Source organism: Monodelphis domestica, chromosome 1 (assembly GCF_027887165.1).
Source record: "Monodelphis domestica isolate mMonDom1 chromosome 1, mMonDom1.pri, whole genome shotgun sequence".
In the NCBI taxonomy this organism is placed as follows: domain Eukaryota; kingdom Metazoa; phylum Chordata; class Mammalia; order Didelphimorphia; family Didelphidae; genus Monodelphis; species Monodelphis domestica.
Window position 1 is genome coordinate 488,732,052 of NC_077227.1, and position 18,972 is coordinate 488,751,023.

Below are 18,972 nucleotides of genomic sequence, written 5' to 3' on the forward strand. Positions count from 1 at the left end.
GGTTTGTTTTTGTTTTTGTTTTTCCCCCTTTCTTAATTACTTTTTGATGATTCTCTTGAGTTCTGTTTTTGGGCATTAATTTTCTGTTCAGTTCTGGTCTTTTCTTTACAAATGTTTGGAATTCTTCTATTATATTGAATGACCATACTTTCCCCTGTGAGAATATAGTCAGTTTTTCTGGGTAGTTGATTCTTGATTGTAGACCTGGTTCCCCTGATTTCTGGAATATCGTATTGCATGCCTTTTGGTCCTTCAGTGTAGATGCAGCAAGATCCTGTGTTACCTCATTGTAGTTCCATGATATCAGAATAATATTCTTAGCAGCTTACAATATTTTTTTCTTGGTCTGATAGTTCTTGAATGTCAGTTGGGGAATGTGATAGAGGTATGAAGAAAGAAGTTTTTGCAGGACCTGTGGACCAAGATGCAGGCCTGGAGATCTAGCTCTAAAATGCAAAAACCAGGATTCCAATGGAATGTACCCGGTTGGTGGCAGTTGAGCTGACAGGGAGGAGGGGCTTTTGAACTTAGTCTTTTTCTCTCTGGCTCTGTGCAGTTTGAGCTGAGGAGGGGGCTTTTGGTTTCTGTGTCTGGGACTGGAAGTCACTCTTTTCCCTGGAGGCTTTTGGCTGGCCATACTAAGAGGAGAAACTGGGCTTGACTCTCTGGCTCTGAGCAGTTGGAATTGACCAGGGGGCTTTTTGATCTCTGCATCTCCAACTGTGGGGGACACACTTGCTCTCTGGAGGTTTGAAGCTGGCTGAAAGGAAACTTTGAGATTTTGAACTTTGTTTCTTTCTGGGTTTAAGCTGAGAGATCTGACTGATTTGTGAACACAGAAGAAGGAAGATTTGAACTGCTGTTGTCCTCCATATCCCTCAATTTTACCTCATTTAGATTAGGGATTTTCTCATCCCTCTTACCTCAGTTTCCCATCCTTTTATCTTAATAAACCCCTTGACTGAGAAAGCAACTAGAATATCTTTATGGTTCACTAAGAATGGAGGGAAGAAGCAAAGGCTTCAAAGATGATTTGGGAGGTTAGGGAGGAAAAAGGGAGAGGTTGGTAAGGGATGGAGTGAGGGAGGAAAGGGTTCAGGAAACAGATTGATCCATCATCAATCAGTAGGGATCAATAGGCAAACCCCAGAGTGAACCCAGAGCAGTCCCTTATAAGCAGTGTCCCCTGTGTACCTCAGCATTCTTGTGTGGCAGCATTCCCCAGCACTTCTCTGTCCTGCCTCCATTACTAATAAGCAGCTTCAGGTCCCAGTATCAGCCCCTTTAGTCAAAATCCAGAGAACAGCAGGTTCCCCTCAGTTTATCCTCTCTATCTCAAGAAGAAATAGCACTATTTTATTTCAGGAATAAGTACAGGAGATGATCTGATGACCTGAGTCTGGCACAGCTTTGCCCACAAGGTACTCCCTCCAGACTAGCACCCTTGACTGCTGAGAGATTCCAGCCACTGTTGGATGCTCATTATTGTAGGTGGGGGAGGGGTCCTGGAACCTTCATTCATCCTTCCCCTTAAACCCATGTGTTCTATAATTCAGACTGGGGAGGGGGTGTACCTTTTAAGTTGAGTCTAGCAGGAGGTTTTCTTGGCTCTATCCTGTTGTTAGATTTGGTTTTCAGTCCCCTAAGAGCTTTTGGTTTTTAATTAGTAAGGAAGGATTTTTAGAGGTTTGAACTTTTGCTGTCTCTATGACACCATCTTGACTCTGCCTCCCTCAATAAAAAGACATTTTAACTTAGAAAGCAGATCTTCATTTTACTAAGGGGGTCATAGATGCAATAAGCTAAAGAAGAGAATAATAACAGAGATTGAAGGGAATTTTATCTTACCCTTCACCTCTGCTCAGATCCAACTCTATTTTTTTCTAGGACAGCTCTCCCTGGGAAGGAAGTGATGTTCCTTTTCATCAGTTCCCTCCTTATCAGTAACCTGTCAACTTTGGTCCCTGATCCCCCAATAGTACAGTTTTGGCACCCAAGTTTTTAAAAAAGAATCCAACTTAGACAACTGAAATGGGGTTGACAGTTGGAACCCCTGAACAAGAGTAGCCATCTTTGGAGTTCAAGTGAAGAGAAAATTTAAGAAAGACAGTATGTGGCAATTGTTAATATCGGCTTCTATCATGATTCTAGGCATATACTGGACTTACTCCTTAATATATAACACAGTAACATCAGTAGAGATGGATACCATTGATTTTATTTCAAACACCACATTCTTTGTGATGATAATACCTTTTAACAACTCAGTAATGTGGCAGGCGGTAACACAAGTACACGTTATTCTCATAGTAGCAGTTCAGAACTTAACCTATGTGAAGACCATATTGAGAAAGATTTTGTCTAAAAACCAAGCCCAGATCTTAGTCCTTAACAAAAAACTTGAATATTTATTTAGACAGATCTGCAATGTATATCAGCTAAGAAGAACACAGATAAAGATAGTGAGGTGAGGACTGAAGAAACAAAAAAGGAATATGTTACTAACACAGACAAACTGGGCAATAATAGAGATAAGGCTAAAGATTCAATAGTTGAAGACACTGTAGTTGACAATTCTAAAGCAAGCTAAAAAACACGACAACATCAGAAGTCACAGGAGCACACAAAATTATGCCTCTGTGTGACATAGCCAGGCTATCTGATGGTTCTGGAGTTTTACACACAAAAGTTCATAAATAATTTACTACACAAGACCTGGAATCTTTGAAGAAGAGATTTCCAAAATGTATCTCTGAACCTCAGAAATATGTTAAAGAACTGAAGAACTGAAGAGAGCTTTTAAAATGTATCAACCTGACTTTGAAGATGTGGAATTAATTATGGGATAGGTATTCAGTACTCACAGAGACAATTTGTTGAGAAGACCAGATAAGATGATAACTTTATGGATTGGCCTAGGGCACATGGGAGGGAAGACTTTGATTTTGCAAGACCAGCTAATTTCTCATATTTGAAAAGATGCAGGGAAGGCCTCCTACAAGTCATTAAATCATTTTGTGACAGACCCAACGCATGGAATAATTTGATAGGATGACTCAGAATCAGAATGAACATCTGTTTACTGATCAATTAATAGAAAATGTGGAGTCTATCCTGGGGATTAGCCAAGATTCCCAAGAGTTAGTATCTCATGTCTGTAGGCAGTTCTTAAAAGGGTGCAATCACCAAATGAGAAACTTTTTTAGGAAATTCTTCTTAAAGTTTGATTCCATATCAATTTCTGAATTGAGAAACACTGATACATATCTCTATGAAAAAAGAACAAAAGAGAGAAAGATGAGTTGAAGCAGAAATTACAAGAAACAACAGAGACCTTGAAAAAGAAATTGAAGAAGTAGAAAACCTTAATACCATCAGGACATATACTAAACCAAATTACCAATCAAACCAAATTACCAATCACAACAAAGGGGTCAGAGAGATACTAGAAGATGTTTCCTATGCAACAAGATAGGGCACATTGTGAAAAATTGTTCCCTAAAACAAAGATTTGAACAGGGACACAACAGAAATGGGAAATATCAGACGAACACCCAAAACAAAGGATATTACCAGACCTATGAGAGAAGTAACAAGAGCTGTTGTAATCATTGCAGATTGAGAGAATCAGAAACATCAGATCTGAAAACAATATAGGCAGCTATCCAAAAAGGGGAGAAATCTTGCTAGCAGATGTTGTAGCTAAAGGACAGAGATACACAGCATGAAGCCAGGACCCAGATTCATTAAAGCCAAAGACTGTATAGGGGGAAATGTATAGAGAATAGTTAAAAGGAAGAGACAAGAGGGATTGAACATAGAATATAAAAAGGGTGATGGTGTCAAAAGGGTAGTTTCTACAAATGAGATTTTGGGTTCTCTAAGAATTTTACCAGAAGGGTTAAAACAAAACATTAGTGAAAAGCAGAGAGAAGTTATGGAAATGGAAAAAGAGATTCAGATGGTTATAGCAGAGATACAACAAGATATAGATGATTCAAGTACATGGAGCATAAAACAAGAAATGAAAACCAGAGAAAGAGTTAAAGAATATCTAGAAAATTTTTTTGCATGTAGATTTGGTTTAGGGATTGGACAGAGAAGGAAAAGTTACAAAAACCTACATCAACAACAATATAATGTTACATCAGTAGAGAAAAAGCAACAACACAATTCTGTAAAACCATTTTAATATAGCAACAGCAAAGAAAATAGTTACAGTGAAACTTACAACTGAAGAAACAAACTACATAGTTGATAGTCTTACAAACCAAATCAATCCATACAGACACTAATTGAAACAACCAAAGAATGTTTTGGGACAAAACATTCCCTAGAAAAAGTAGACTAGTTTGAATCCAAAAGAAAAAAAAATATTTTACCCATCAATGTTTAAAGGAGAAATTCAAATCTTAGTCATTGTAAACCTGGGAAAGGGGTTGACAAGACTACACAACCACACAACCAAGAAATCTTAACCCTAGTACCAGAATATACAATAATAACAACTGAATATATAGGTATAATAGAGCAAATAACAACTGTCAAAGATACGCAGTGTTCAAATAGATTCAAAGTACCCAACATTCTAATTGCAGGACTTCTGTCTGAACTCAGACTGTAAGATAAGCAGGCACCTTACCATGGTCCTGATTCAAGATTCCTTACCATACAAAAGCATGGAACAGATACTGATAATGAGAAATACTCAGGGAACAACTTAAGCCAAGAAATTTCAATTAGTCCAACCATATACCATACAAAGGCATGGAACAGATACTGATAATGAGAAACACTCAGGAAACAACTTAAGCCAAGAAATTTCAATTAGTCCAACCATATAAACAATTGCTGATGTAGGGGCAGTGCAAATTAATAACATAACAACTGGTTCAATAACAACTGACACACCTGAATCATATGTATGAATTAAAGTAGGAAAGAAAGAATATAAATCTCTCATTGATACTGGTGCTTCTAAGTCTTTATTAAAGTAATTCCTAGGAGATACTATGATTGAGGGTATGGTTTCATACTGCTATTGGGGAAATACTGGGAAACTACTACTGGGGAAATACAACAGGTCCCAGAGCTCAAAAGCACAATGGTAAAACTAGGTCCTCTCTACATTGACCATACATTTTTCCTAATTCCTGGATGTCCAGACAACCTTTTGAGATGCAATTATTTTTTGTAAAATTGGAGAGACTTTGCAAAGGAAACAATCTGGGGACATATATTTACACCTACCCAAGTAGTCTATCAAACACTACTCTTTATTATACCCAGAACAACTAGAGGAAAAAACTGAACAGCAGCAAGCAGTAACATCAATTAATGAAATTCCTAATGATATACCACAAGGAGTATTTGCTAAACATCATAATGATGTGGGTAGAATTAAATCAGCAACACCAGTGAAAAATAGAAGTCAGGGATGGCGTACCTCCTAAAGTGCCTCAATATAAGCTCAGTAAAGAAGCCATTTTAGGCATAACTCCCATAATCAATAGTTTATTGGAACAATGCATATTAAGACTAAAAGTGTCAGAATTTAACAGTCCAATCTTAACTATCAGGAAGAACAAACAAAATGCTGATGGGTCATTTTCCTGGAGATTTGTGGAGGATCTTGGAGCAGTCAACAACTTTATGAAGAAGGCACACACCATAACATCATCACCAAATGATATTATTACAGAAATACCACCCAATGCTCAGTGGTACACCATGATAGACCTGAGAAACACATATTTTACAATACCATTACACCCTGACTCTCAGAACATTTTTGCATTCTCATGGGTACAAAATTAACTCTGCTGCACTTGTTTAGTCCAGGACTGTTGTGAAAGTGCATTGATTTTTTTTTTGCCAATTGCTTAAGAGAGACCTAGAAACAATCAAATTCAAGCACAGCAAATGGGTACATTATGTTGACGATCTACTACTTGCATCACCTGATCCAAAAACATGCTTGGAAGATGCAAAAAAGGCTGCTAATAGAGCTATATAAGAGATCATAAGGTCTCTAGAAAGGAGCTTCAGTGAGTTCTCCCAAAAGTTGAGTACTTAGGAAAATCTCTACTAAAAGAATAGTTGATAACCAAAAGCTATGAATCCCAAGAACAAAGAAACAACTAAGAGCATTCCTTAGGATTACAGTGTTCTCTCAGCAATATGTCATATGGTATTCCCATATATCTAAATGTCAACATACTTGACAAAGAATGAAGTAGAAGAACTATTACAATTAATAATAGAACATCTTCATGCTTTTTCAATATTGAAACAGGCAATTCTAACAGCCCCAACATTAGGGATAGCAAATTATGACAAGAAACTCCATCAATATATTCATTAAGCTCAGATCATAGTGTCTGGCGTGCTAGCACAATATCTTGGACTTAATTTAAGACCTATTGCATTCTACAGCATGATCCAAGATAAGGTAGCACAGGGAATGGTACATTGCTTGAGGAGTAAAGCTGTAGCTGCCCTCATGGTGAAAAAAGTAAATGACATAGTACTGGGATGCAAACTACATGTCTATTCTGCTCACCAAATTGAAAAACACTTAAGGTCACAGAATATGCATTCATTCATATCTGCTAGGCCATCTCAGTATGAAAGTCATTTTGCTATGAAATGATAATTTGACCATTAACAGATGTACACCTCTAAACTCAGCAACTCTTATTTGCCTTTAGGAGAAAAACCATTACATGACTGCACTCAAGTATACAAATCAAGGGATGACCTAAAAGATATACCTCTTAGTGACCCAGAGATTGAGTTATACACAGATGGATCCTCGTGCATCTTTAGAGGACAAAGAGTCACATGTGCAACAGTAGTGACCAATGACAGGATGCTTCACTGACTGGTCATGTCAGTGCCCAAGGTGCCAAATTAAAAACTCTCATGCAGGCACTTGAATTGGCAAAAGGCAAAAGAGCAAATGTGTTCACCAATTCAACTTCTGCTTTTGCAACCCTGCATGCTAATGTGTATACATGGAAGAACAGAGGTTTTGTAAAAATAGCTGGGAAGTAACTTGCATATAAAGATCTTATATCCTGCCTAATAGCATCAGTAGACTTGCCAAGTGAAGTAGCTGGAATACATTGTAAAGCACACACTTCTGGCAAGGACAATGTATCCCAAGGGAATCAAAGGGCAGACATAACAGCAAGATATGCAACAGGATTTGGTCCTTACCATGCTCTGAATCTTTCTCTGAGGGAAAAGCATGATATTACTAAAGGTTACCACAGGGATGAGATTCAGTAATGGCAAAAACATCTAGGAGCCAAATTAGTAAAATGAATATGGCTAGCAGAATGAGGAAATCACATACTACCCAGAAAACTTCATCAAAATTCATGTAATGGGATTTACTCCAAAGGTCATTAGGGAGTGCAATCCATGCTGGACATTTTGTTTTGCACCAGGGATTTCTAAAAATGCTATTACAGTTTGTCAGGCATGTGATATATGTCGGAAATTCAATCAAGGTCATTTTAAGAACAAGGCATTAGGAGGCAGACCTTTAAGTTACACACTTTTCCAATGTTTAAAATTGACTACATTAATATGCTAGTGACAAGGGATACAAATATGCACTTGTAATAGTGGATGGTCTGACTAGATGGATAGAGGGTTATCCAGTTAAGAACAATAACACAGTCATAGTAGTGAAAACACTACTGAAGGAAATAATTCCTAGATATGGCATTCCTGATGTTATTGACTCGGGACAGGGGATCTCATTTCACATCACAGATATTGCAAGAAATGTACAAGAACTTAGGAATCAAAAGTAGTCTACACAATGTTACAGACCTCAAAGTTCAGGTCAGGTTGAATGAATGAATAAAGAATTAAAAACAACCATAGGAAAACTATGCTCAAATGTGTTTCTTCTTCAAACATGACAGATGTTCTTCCTTTAGTTTTATTCCATCTTAGAACTAGACCTAGAGGAGACTTGCATATTTCCCTATTCAAAATTCTATATGGACAACTTTTGTGAAATGGACGAACAGCTAAAGCATTCTACACATCTATGTTAAAAGGAGAATGCCAGCTTAAAACCTATCTAGTATAAATACAAAATATGTTGCAAGAAAATAAAGAAGCTAGAATTGTTAGTCCAAAAGGTATACCTTGACTCCTCACTACACAATATCAAGCAAGAAGATAAAGTGTATATGAAGAATTTTGTTAGAGAAACATCCTAGATGAAATGGCCCACTTGAGGTATTATTAACTAGTCTTACATTCATTCAGGTATTAGGAAAAGATCAGTGGTATCATGAGGGAGACCAGAGTTGGCAGCCTTGTCAGAGTGGCAGAGAGCCTCCATATTGCTCCAGTCTTCCAGGAGGTTTTGGCCTCAGAGCACATCCAGTCCAACCCAGCTGAACTTAATCCCATCAAAAGTCTTCAGAGCTCAGGTAAGCCTAAATTCCAATACCCCACTCCCACAGACTGCTGGACTTTAATCCAATAAAAAGCCTCCAGAGGACAAGGAAGCTCAAACTCCAACACCCCCCCCCCCACACACACACACACAGACTGCACTGAGAGATCTTGACTTGGTGGTGCTTAAATTTAGTTATTTTATTCCTGGAAGTTGTCAGTTGAGGATTTCTTCCTGGAGCAGATCTGTGAATTCTTTCAATTTCAATTTTATTTTCTTGTTCAAGGATCTTCTTTATTATGGCTTTTGGTTGTCCAATAATTCTCATATTGTCTCTCCTAGATCTATTTTCTAGGTCAGTTGACTTTCCAAGAATATGTTTCATGTTTTCCTCTTTTTTTTCATTCCTTTAATTCTACTTCATTGTTTCTTGATTTCTCATGAAATCATTAGTTTCTAGATGAACAATTCTGATTTATAAGACCTCATTTTCCTCTCTCAGTTTTTGGTTCTCCTTTTTCAACTGGCCCATTTCTTCTTACATCATTTTCCTTTCTTCTAGTAATATTTTCATTTCTCTTCCACACTTATCTTCTGCCTCTCTTAATTGTTTTTTCAAGTCTTTTATGAGCTCTTCCAGAATCTGCATCCATTCCATATTTTTCTTTTCTACTTTGTGTGTGTTTCCTTTGCTTTCACTATCCCCTTCTGTGTCTGTACTGTTCTCTTTGTCTCCATAAAAATTCATTAAACTTAGGTTCTTTTTTGTTGTTTGCTCATTTTCCTATCTAATTATAGATAGGTTCTATTTTCTGGGGAGTCAGGGTACCCTCTTAAACTTCAGTCTGTAGGGTGTGTTAAGATTGGATTTGACTTTCCCCTGATTGTAACAATGAAGGTACCTAGGTCTTCTTTGATTGTGAAGATTAAATTGTAATCACCTGTCAGTTTTTAGATTTTAATCCCCAACGTGTAAACACAGTACTTAAAGTTGAATATGGAGAGCTACCCATTTTGGATTTTAATCACAAAAATGTGTGAACACCCATTTCATACATTGAGTGGGAGGTCTGTGACCCACATGTGAAAGAGTGGGAAGTCCTGGAGTGGCGCATCAGCTGTGTTTGGTAGATGTAAAATTTAGGGGAAGAGACACAAGAATAAAAGTTCTTTACAAGTGGAAATAGAAACACCCAAGAAGAGACACTTAGACTTGGAGTGAAGACAGACACTTGAAGATAGACACTCAGACTTGGAGTGAAGAGGGACACTTGGACGTTGAAAGAGACGTACTTAGAGTGAAGTCACTTAGAGCTAAGGCTGATAAAATAATCTGCTGATTGAACTGACAACATGGTGAGAGTAAAGGCTGACTTCCTTCCTTGCCCTTTCTGGAGGTGTGAGCCTCTGGGAAAGGCCCATCATCTTGAGACTCCTTTGCCCTGGTTGGGGCCTTAGAATTTCTACCTGACTCAGAAGGATCCAGAGCTCTCTCTTTCTCTCTCTCTCTCTCTCTCTCTCTCTCTCTCTCTCTCTCTCTCTCTCTCTCTCTCTCTCTCTCTCTCTCCCTCCTCCCATCCCCCCATTTTTTAAATCTTTCGTAATATCTTCCTTTTATTGTAAAACTAAACTACCATAAATTCCATTTCATTTTAGTCATTCCTTTTGGAATTTAGAAATTAAATCCCTGGTGACCAATTAAATATTCAGTACAACCATAAATTTAACAGTCATAAAGGGGTTATTTTTTAAAGGGTTGGATTTGATTATTTAAGAGTGGTTGCTGGGAATTTAATTAATTCCAAGGAGATTTATTTTACAATTTACAAAATATATGGAAGAATGAAGATGGAAATCAGAGAGAGGATAGGGTAAGATATCTAGCCTAAGCACTAAGTAATTTACTCTTGGCACCCCATGGGCAAGGAGAGTTAGTTTCAGGCAGCCTTGGCAAAGCTGAGGACCCAGGCACGTCTCTCAAGCAGATAGGTCATTTATGAAGCCAGTCTCTTTGGGAAAACACAGCAGTTAAGAGTCAACTTTTCACTCACCTTGTGTCAGTTCAGTCAGCAGATTCTTTATCAGCCTCCACTCCAAGTTGAACTCCCAGCTGAGTTCCCAGTAGAACTCTCTCTCACAGGAGGTTCCACTCCAAGTGAGAATTCCAAGTCAAACTGCACTCAGGCAATTGTCACTCCCTTTTAAAGGCACTTTCTTTTGCATCACTTCCCCTAATTTTTAAGTCTACCAATCACAGCTGATGCTTTTGCTTTTAGGACTTTCCAGGGGCAGTCAGTTGATTTTGATTCATCACCCACTATTTCACATGGGTCATAGACCTCCCACTTAATGTGTGAAATGGAGTGTTTACACCATTGGTGATTAAATCTAAAAAATGGGCAGATCTCCCCACTACTGTTAGTATGGTGTTTATACTTTTGGTGATTAAATCAAAAAAATAGGCAAGGGTTACAATTTAATCTTCACAATCAGGGAAGTTAATTAATTTCATTGTTATAATCAGGGGTGAGTTAAATTTAATCTTCACAAGTCCTTCCTTGATGTAATTTTTGGCTTATTTTTGTGTTGTTACTAGTTTACCAGATGGTCTTGGGGCTGAGAGCTCTGGGAGTTCCCTCCTTTTGCTGATTCAATTGATCCTTGAGATACTGATAGCTTAAAGACTTTCCTCAGGTTTGGGTGTAAGCTTTTGATCTCACTTTGCACTTGATCAGGTCAGGTGCTAATCAAATTCTACCCCCAGCTTTGGGCTCAATTTATTTTTAATCTCAGGGTGCTGTTGATTCAATTAGACACATCCTTGATTGCCCTGTCCTGGAACTCTACACTTAGTTTTAGGCAAAATTATTCTGGGAAGGCTTCCCCTGAGAACTGTGTTCTCACCCCTAACTGTGGATTATGTCCTCATTCCAAGCCCAGACTGGGATTCCTGGCTTCACTGTAGACCCACATGGATTGGCTCCCTTCAGTCTAGATTGCCCTGGGCTGGGGCTCCAGACTTCTCCACAGGTTTCAAATTTCAAGGGGTGTGAGTTGGCTTGGACCAATATTTTCCCCAGTAGGATCTCAGGGTCTGATTTAGCTACAGCTTAATTTCAGAACCTGCGAGAGCAGGGGTGGGGTGGGTGGGGGAGTTGTTATTTGCTCTTGGTTTCCTCTTAACTTGCTATTTAGCCTCCTGCTAGTTTTGCTCCTTTATTACCTCTGTTTCCCAGATGTTCTCTGCCTACCTTTTTTTTCTTTTTTTAGGTTGTTTTCACTCTGTTTCCTTGTTGGTTCTTTTACTGCTGCATTCATTTTGTAGTGATATTTTACTCTCAAAAGTTGGAGAGGAATTTTGTGGTGAAATGGTGCTGTTATTCTAGTTACTCCTCCATCTTTGCTCCATTCCCAGAAGTCTCTAGACATGATAATTTCTAAAGTTCTTTCTCTATATATTAGTCTATGGACATGTGCTCATGTATACATCCTACTTCTCTAAATAGTATTTCTTTATTCTCTAAAAATTTTCATAATTTTTATACAACTTCAATATGACTGTTTTGCAACATCTGACCTTGAACCCTTTCTTTCTTTACATAATTTCCCTTGACATTTTCCTAGCCCTGAGACAGGTCAGTAAAGAAGGAGAATGTAGTATAGCCCAACTCTTTCTCAAGACTACTCCAAGAAGGCTACATGAAAAATTCTAGATAAACTAGTGATCATAAAATCCAAGGATAGGAGATTATTTTTCCCATCAGAAATGTCACTAATTAAACAAATGTAGGGAAGTGACAAGAGCAGGAGTTAAAGAAGCAGAAGTGGGCTGTCAACTATGTTGCTCTGACACTAGAAGGGTATCAAGGATTCAACACTTGGGGAGCAGACCAATGGTGGGCCTGAAGTTCTATTACTCTAAATTTAGATCAAGATATCAGACTTGACTCAGGGGTAAATAAGCATAGTAGGCATTTCAGATCTTTGTTCTCTATAGCTGAGTCTTTCAGAAAGCTGCCTAGGACTGGGGATAATAATTGTTTATTGGAGTTTTATGCAGAGAGAAGCCTGAAATTTTGTCTAAAGGCAAAAAAGTTCAGAATAAGAGAGCAACAGTATAATGATTCCCTCAGTTACAGAACATACTAAAATTTGAAATTCTCTGACTTTTTCCACTCCTTAGATCCTTGAAGAATGTGGCATGCACCCCCTAGAAAATGCAGTAGCAATATACAGCTAGTAAAAACATCTTCAGACAATATTAAAAAAATATCTTATAAGGCTTCAACATCTGTCTAGAAATCCCCAGTGGTATCAAACTGAATAAAAGCCACTAAAATCACATATAAGGATCCCTTCCAAAAGAAATTCACTTAGAAAGCCACATATTAACATTATTTATGTTCTATTTTACTTTCATTTATTTTTCTAAATATTTCTCACATTTCTATTTGTTTCTGTGCACTGGGGAATGTTGTTGGCTGAGCTTGATACTTCCCATCTTGAACAGCCCTCTGATTTATATGATTGAGGTATGTAAAGTCTAAGATGTTTGAATAATTTCCCCAATGTCATAGAGATATTCATTAGTAGATCTATGACACAATTTTAGAATTTATAATGCCCATTCTGGCATTCATTCTTTAAAGTAGTCTCCAAATACAAAATCTTAACCCTCAATCTGGTATTTGATTAGAGTTACACTTATCTTTGCTGTTGACTCCATTGTCAACCTCCAACATACTTTGTTGGAACCTCTTCTTGAAGACTTTAGTTGCCTTTTATGTTGAGACTCTTATGGATATTGACATATTATTATTTAAGTGTCCTATCCTGACTAGAGGAGGATAATGTCAATGATCACTGACTATTTGTGCTGACATTGTGTCCAAAACCATTTCCATATGGCAATTGAATAATAATTAGGTCATTGAGGAAGGTAGATAAGTTTCTGTCCCTGGATAACTTTAATAATAGAATCAATAACAATCTGCCTGAAGGATGGATTAGACAATTTCTCTAGGATATTTTCAGTTAGTACTTCCAGACTATTTTATACTTCTAAATGATTAACATCAAGACAGAGTAAAATAATAAATAACTCCAGGAGGACAAAGAAATGGTATCTATGAGGGGGAGGGAAGTTAATATGTGGCACACCTGAGATCAATAAAATTTCAACCATGTGATATCTGATTTAGATGCCCCAACCTGAGTTTCAGAATGAAAATATATGGTCCTCTTTTTAAATGCTACTGGGGCATGTACCATCAGTAACAGAAGGATTAAATGCATGCAGAGGTAGTACTTACTGCACAATAAATGGTATTGGATACTAGGAAACAAATTACTTTTCCATCTATAACAGTTGAAATTAACTAATAACTTTTCTGTCACTGTATGTAAAATAAGATTATAATAGACCAGAATGGTTCCAGCATGTAACAGTTAAAATTTAGGGGAAGCTGAGGCAGGTAGAAATTAGTTTCTCTCTGCAAGGAGTATTATATTTTTAGAGGTTTATTGAAGATTAAAATATAAAGAAAATACAAGTAAGAGAGGCATGTGTCTAGGCCCAAAGAGCCTATTCATGACTACTCACATTTTGCCTGCTAGGTGGAGAGCCCCGTCTGCTCCTAAGTGGAAGTAGGAAAGAGGCCCCAGCCTTTTTACAACCAGGTTAAATACCCCATTTCGCTCTCGGCCCAGGTAAGGTTTCAGTGAGATTAGTGGGCATTCTGTGGAAGTGGAGCAAGGACTTCTGGGGATTGATGTCCTGGATTCAAGTCTCCATTTTACAAGCAAGAACAACAATGTCAACTTTTTCACTTTAACAATTTTATGCAAGCTGACAAAACCATACTGACTTTCAGTTAATTCCCAAAAGCAGAATCAAGAGATTTCAGTCCCATGCTTCTATGTATAGGCATTTTCTAAAATATGAAGAGTCTTCTAACTTAGAGGTCAGAAGAAGCAGATTACATAGTGGAACTAGTCAAGGGATCTGGATTCTCATTTTAACTCTGCTTTATAGATGAAGAAAAGTTGATTAACTTCTTGTAGCTCAGTTCCCCCTTTCTATAAAAAGAAACTGGGCAGTACTTATTGTCGTCTACCACTTTAATATTCTAGTATTCTATAAGACTTGCAATTTGTATGAGATAAGGGGATCAAAGATGTAGACCTGAATTATTTTTAACCTTTTAAAATTTCTGGGTGTTTCTCTATAGGGAAAGCATGAAATATAATTGCATGGAATCTTAGCACTCTAATGGTCATCAGTGGCCATGTGCTCAATTAATCAACCCTCCTTCACCTCAATGAAGAATTTCCTTCATAATATCCCTGAACAGTAGTCATGAAGTCTTCACACAGATATTTCTTATTTCTTTAAAGGAAGCTCATTTTCTTCTTTGAAATCTGTGATAGTTGGAAGTTCTTTCTCATGTAGAGATGGGAGAGACATCCAAAGTCAATTTCTTCCAGCTTTAATGGGTAATCATTTGCTGATTCTAAAAATGAAAAAAAAAATGCATCCAGAGAAAGGAAGCAATTTGTTCAAGGTTACACAGTAAGATAATAAGAGTAGTGACTGGAATCTGGACTTCCTGACCCAGTGCATGTGCATCATACTTATATTGTGCTAAAGTTCATCTCCTTTTAGCATCTACCTTTTTTAGTCATTTTTTGCCCTTTGAAACTCATGTTACCTCTTGGTCATGACTACAAACATAGGCTGGATTAGCCTCAGGGAATGAACTGACAGAGTATTTGAATAGTTGCTTCAATTCATCCTTTTCCTCTGAAATGACTTTTGTTTAATTATTTTTTGTTGGGCAAAATGGATTGAATGGACACTACCTAAAAGGTGGAAAGTATAATGAGACTTTCTCCAAGTCTTTAGCAATATAGGATCAAGTTAGTTTTTGTCCCCTATATGGCATAAATTTCTAATTGACATATCATACATTGGATAATGGGTAGAATGATGGACTTTAATGTATTTCTCCATTAGATGCCCTCAAGGACCTACCATGGTCCCAAGATTTCTCTCTATTATATATATATATATATATACATATAATTACACATATATTTGGATATGTAATTATTTATATGTGCATGTATATACATGTATACACATATATGTGTAAGTATATACACTTATTATGGGTGTTTATATATATATATATATATATATATATATATATATATTTTCACTATTTTTGATAACAAAGCCATGATCTTAAGAAACTTAGCTATGATTTGTTCTCCTTTAAATTAACTCCTTGCTAATGCCTCTCATTTTCCTGAGTTATCATGTTTCTCAGACCCAAACCTAGAGGCTCTAGACTCAAAACTAGCTGTTAATCATGTCTCACCCAATCAAGATGTGTTATGATCTTGGCATAACAACTATCCTTTTTATGCTCACATTCAGAGTGAAATCTGTTGTTATAAATCTATTACTGTCAAAACTACAGATTAGAAATATGGGCCAACTCAGACCAGTTATTTCAGCTCTGAGTAATATAAAATACCTGCAGGAACCAAATCCCAGTCAACAAGACTCTGTCATGAATAGACTTTCAATCACCTAACAAACCTGATTGTCACCACATTTAATGCTGAACAAACCTAAGAATAGACTCTTTGATGCTGGACAAACTCTGTCTTGTCACTAAGTGAATTTTAACATTGTTTCAGCTATATCTTCTTTGTTTTGTAACAATTATATGCATCAAGGCTAACCTTTGTATTTTTCTATTTGAGTTAGTCTAACCCATGTCATGCCATGAATTTTCCTGACCCTTCAACAGAATTAAAAATTAAAGCACCTGATGGGCACTTCTCATGTCCCATTTGAGTGAATAGTCAACATATTACACAGAAAATAAGGAACTGAAACTAGAACTTCTGGTTTTAAATTCTATTATATTTCCTGGGTATCCAATAAATTTAGCTCTCAAGATTAAATGCTGAGAATATTGTCATTGGCAACTGACAAGGCAAATGCACAGGAAGCTAAGTCAGTTCCTGGGCTTCTGGTCCTGGTGTGTGTTATCCAAGGTACATATTTACATCCATGGATAGTCATCCTTACAGTGTAATTGGGGTATGGAGAAAAAGTGATTGAAGTTGAAATACTTTTTTAAAAACAGTTTAAAATTTAAACACTGTCCTTAGCTATAAAAGCTCATTTTTGTTCCAGAGAAACATTAGTTATTTAAAATCCAATTCCCACATGTTTACACTATCTGTTCAAAAGCCTATTAGATCTAAACTCTTTGATGTATGACCAAATACTTCAGTTGTGGCTTTTTGTTAACTAAAATCTAAATCCAATGGGGAAAAAGACAAAATAGTCCCTTTATCAAATACTTTTAGCATCAGCTTACAATGAACCTTTTTTTCTCCTTTTCATTGAAATGCTGCATGACAAGTTTATGAGCAGGAAACAATGGAAAAATATGCAATAAAGAAGTTGATTAGAAAGCAAAATCAGATAAGTCCAAGTTAAAGGAATGAACACATTACTATTTCAGACTATCAGTTGTTCCTGCCTTGATTTTTTCAGCCCTTGTAGAAAAGCCCTGTGTGGACAGGGTTTTGATTAGGAATTAGATGGTAGGATTGAAAAACCAAGGAGGCTCAGGCAGAATGGCTCAATATAAAGACCTCTGAATTTTGAGCAATGTAGTTGGAGTCACTGGCTAAATTTGGATTCTAGCTCTGCCACTTATTTCTTGGTTGCATGGGCAAGTCACTTATCCTAACTGTTCTACATATTCTTCACTCAAAAATAAGTAGTTGGACTATTTAAATTCTAAGATCCATTCCAGCTGTGAATAATATATCATGATGGTATTTCTTTTTTAAACAATTTATTTATAATACTTCTCCATGGATATATTATTCATGATTACCCCCATACATTCCCTCTCTCCTTCCAGATTTGACAAGGAATTCCAATGGGTTATATACATCTATCATTGTTCAAAACCTATTTCCAGGTTATTCATATTTGCAGTAGAGTGATCTTTTAACATGAAAATCCCAATCATGGACCTATTGGACCACATGACCAATTCTATGTTTTCTTCTGTGTTTCTGTTCCCACAGTTCTTACTCTGGATGTGGATAGCGTTTTTTCTCTTAAATTACTCTGGTTTGTCCTGAATCACTGCATTGCTACTAATAGAAAAGTCTATTACAATCGATTGTGCCACAATGTATCACTCTCTGTGTACAACGTTCTCCTAGTTTGGTTCCTTTGGCTCTGCATCACTTCCTGGAGGTCATTCTAGTTCATATAGAAATCCTCCAGTTCATTATTCTTTCAGCACAATAATATTCCATCATCATCAGATATCACAATTTGTTCAGCCATTCCCCAATTGATGGACACTGCCTCATTTTCCTTTTTTTTTGCCACCACAAAGAGTTCAGCTATAAATATTTTTGTATGAGTGTTTTACTTATTACGTGATGATAGTTCTATAGAGCAGCCACAAACAGAAGCATGATCTGACAATTAGCCTTGGAGACCATGAATCCTAGGGATCCTAAACCCTTCCAGGACCTCACTAGGTCAAGTTCTAAATTATATTAAAAAAAAAAACAACAACTTTGGACAAAAGGCCTAAGGACTAAGGAAAAATCCCAAGATATAATCACCAGAGTGGTTATTTTAAGATGAAATGATTGAGGAAATAGAAATTATCTCCCAGAGTTCTGTGACTCTTAAAACTACTCAGACTATACTTTAGAAGATTTGATTAAGCTATTTCCCATTTTTAACAATGAAGGTACTTGATCAGGAATGTATTGAGAATTTTAAAAATTACTCCACCCTACTCAGACAGTGCCTTAGGGTAAGATAAAGTTATAAACTCCTGATTGAACAATGAAATTCCACAACTCCTAACTTATAGTAAAGCCAAAACCTTAAGCTGGGTGGTCTATTTTTAGATCTAACACAAAAAAAGGTGCTAAGTACCTATAAAGGTTAAATTAATCCCTAAAAGGTCAAGCAACTTACAAAAGGCAAGCTTAACAAAAGAGGTGTGAAGTACTCATTAGATTTTATTTAACCAGAGAAGGTGAGAGCAAAAGAAGATGAGAACTAGAAGATGAGACTCTGTATCCAATCCATATATTTCTTTTGGACCTTGGGTATATTTTCTTTGCTTTCAATGTCCCTTTCTGTGTCTATACCTTGCTCTTTTTCTCCATAAAATTCTTTAGAGTTGGGTGCTTTTTTTGTTGTTTGCTTATTTTTCCTATCTAATTATAGGTAGGCTTGGGGGATCATATGATGGTCCGAGGGCTGAGAGCTCTGAAAATCACCTCCCCCTGCTGATTCAATTGACTCTTGACATGTTGATAGCTTAAAGTCTTGACTCAGGCTTAGGTCTAAGCTTTAGATCTCACTCTGATATTGAATAAGGTCAGGGGCTGATCAAGTTCTATCTCCAGACTTTGGCTCAAGTTTTTTTTGTCTCATTGTGTACTTGCTCCAATGAGGCACATCCATGATTGCCTTG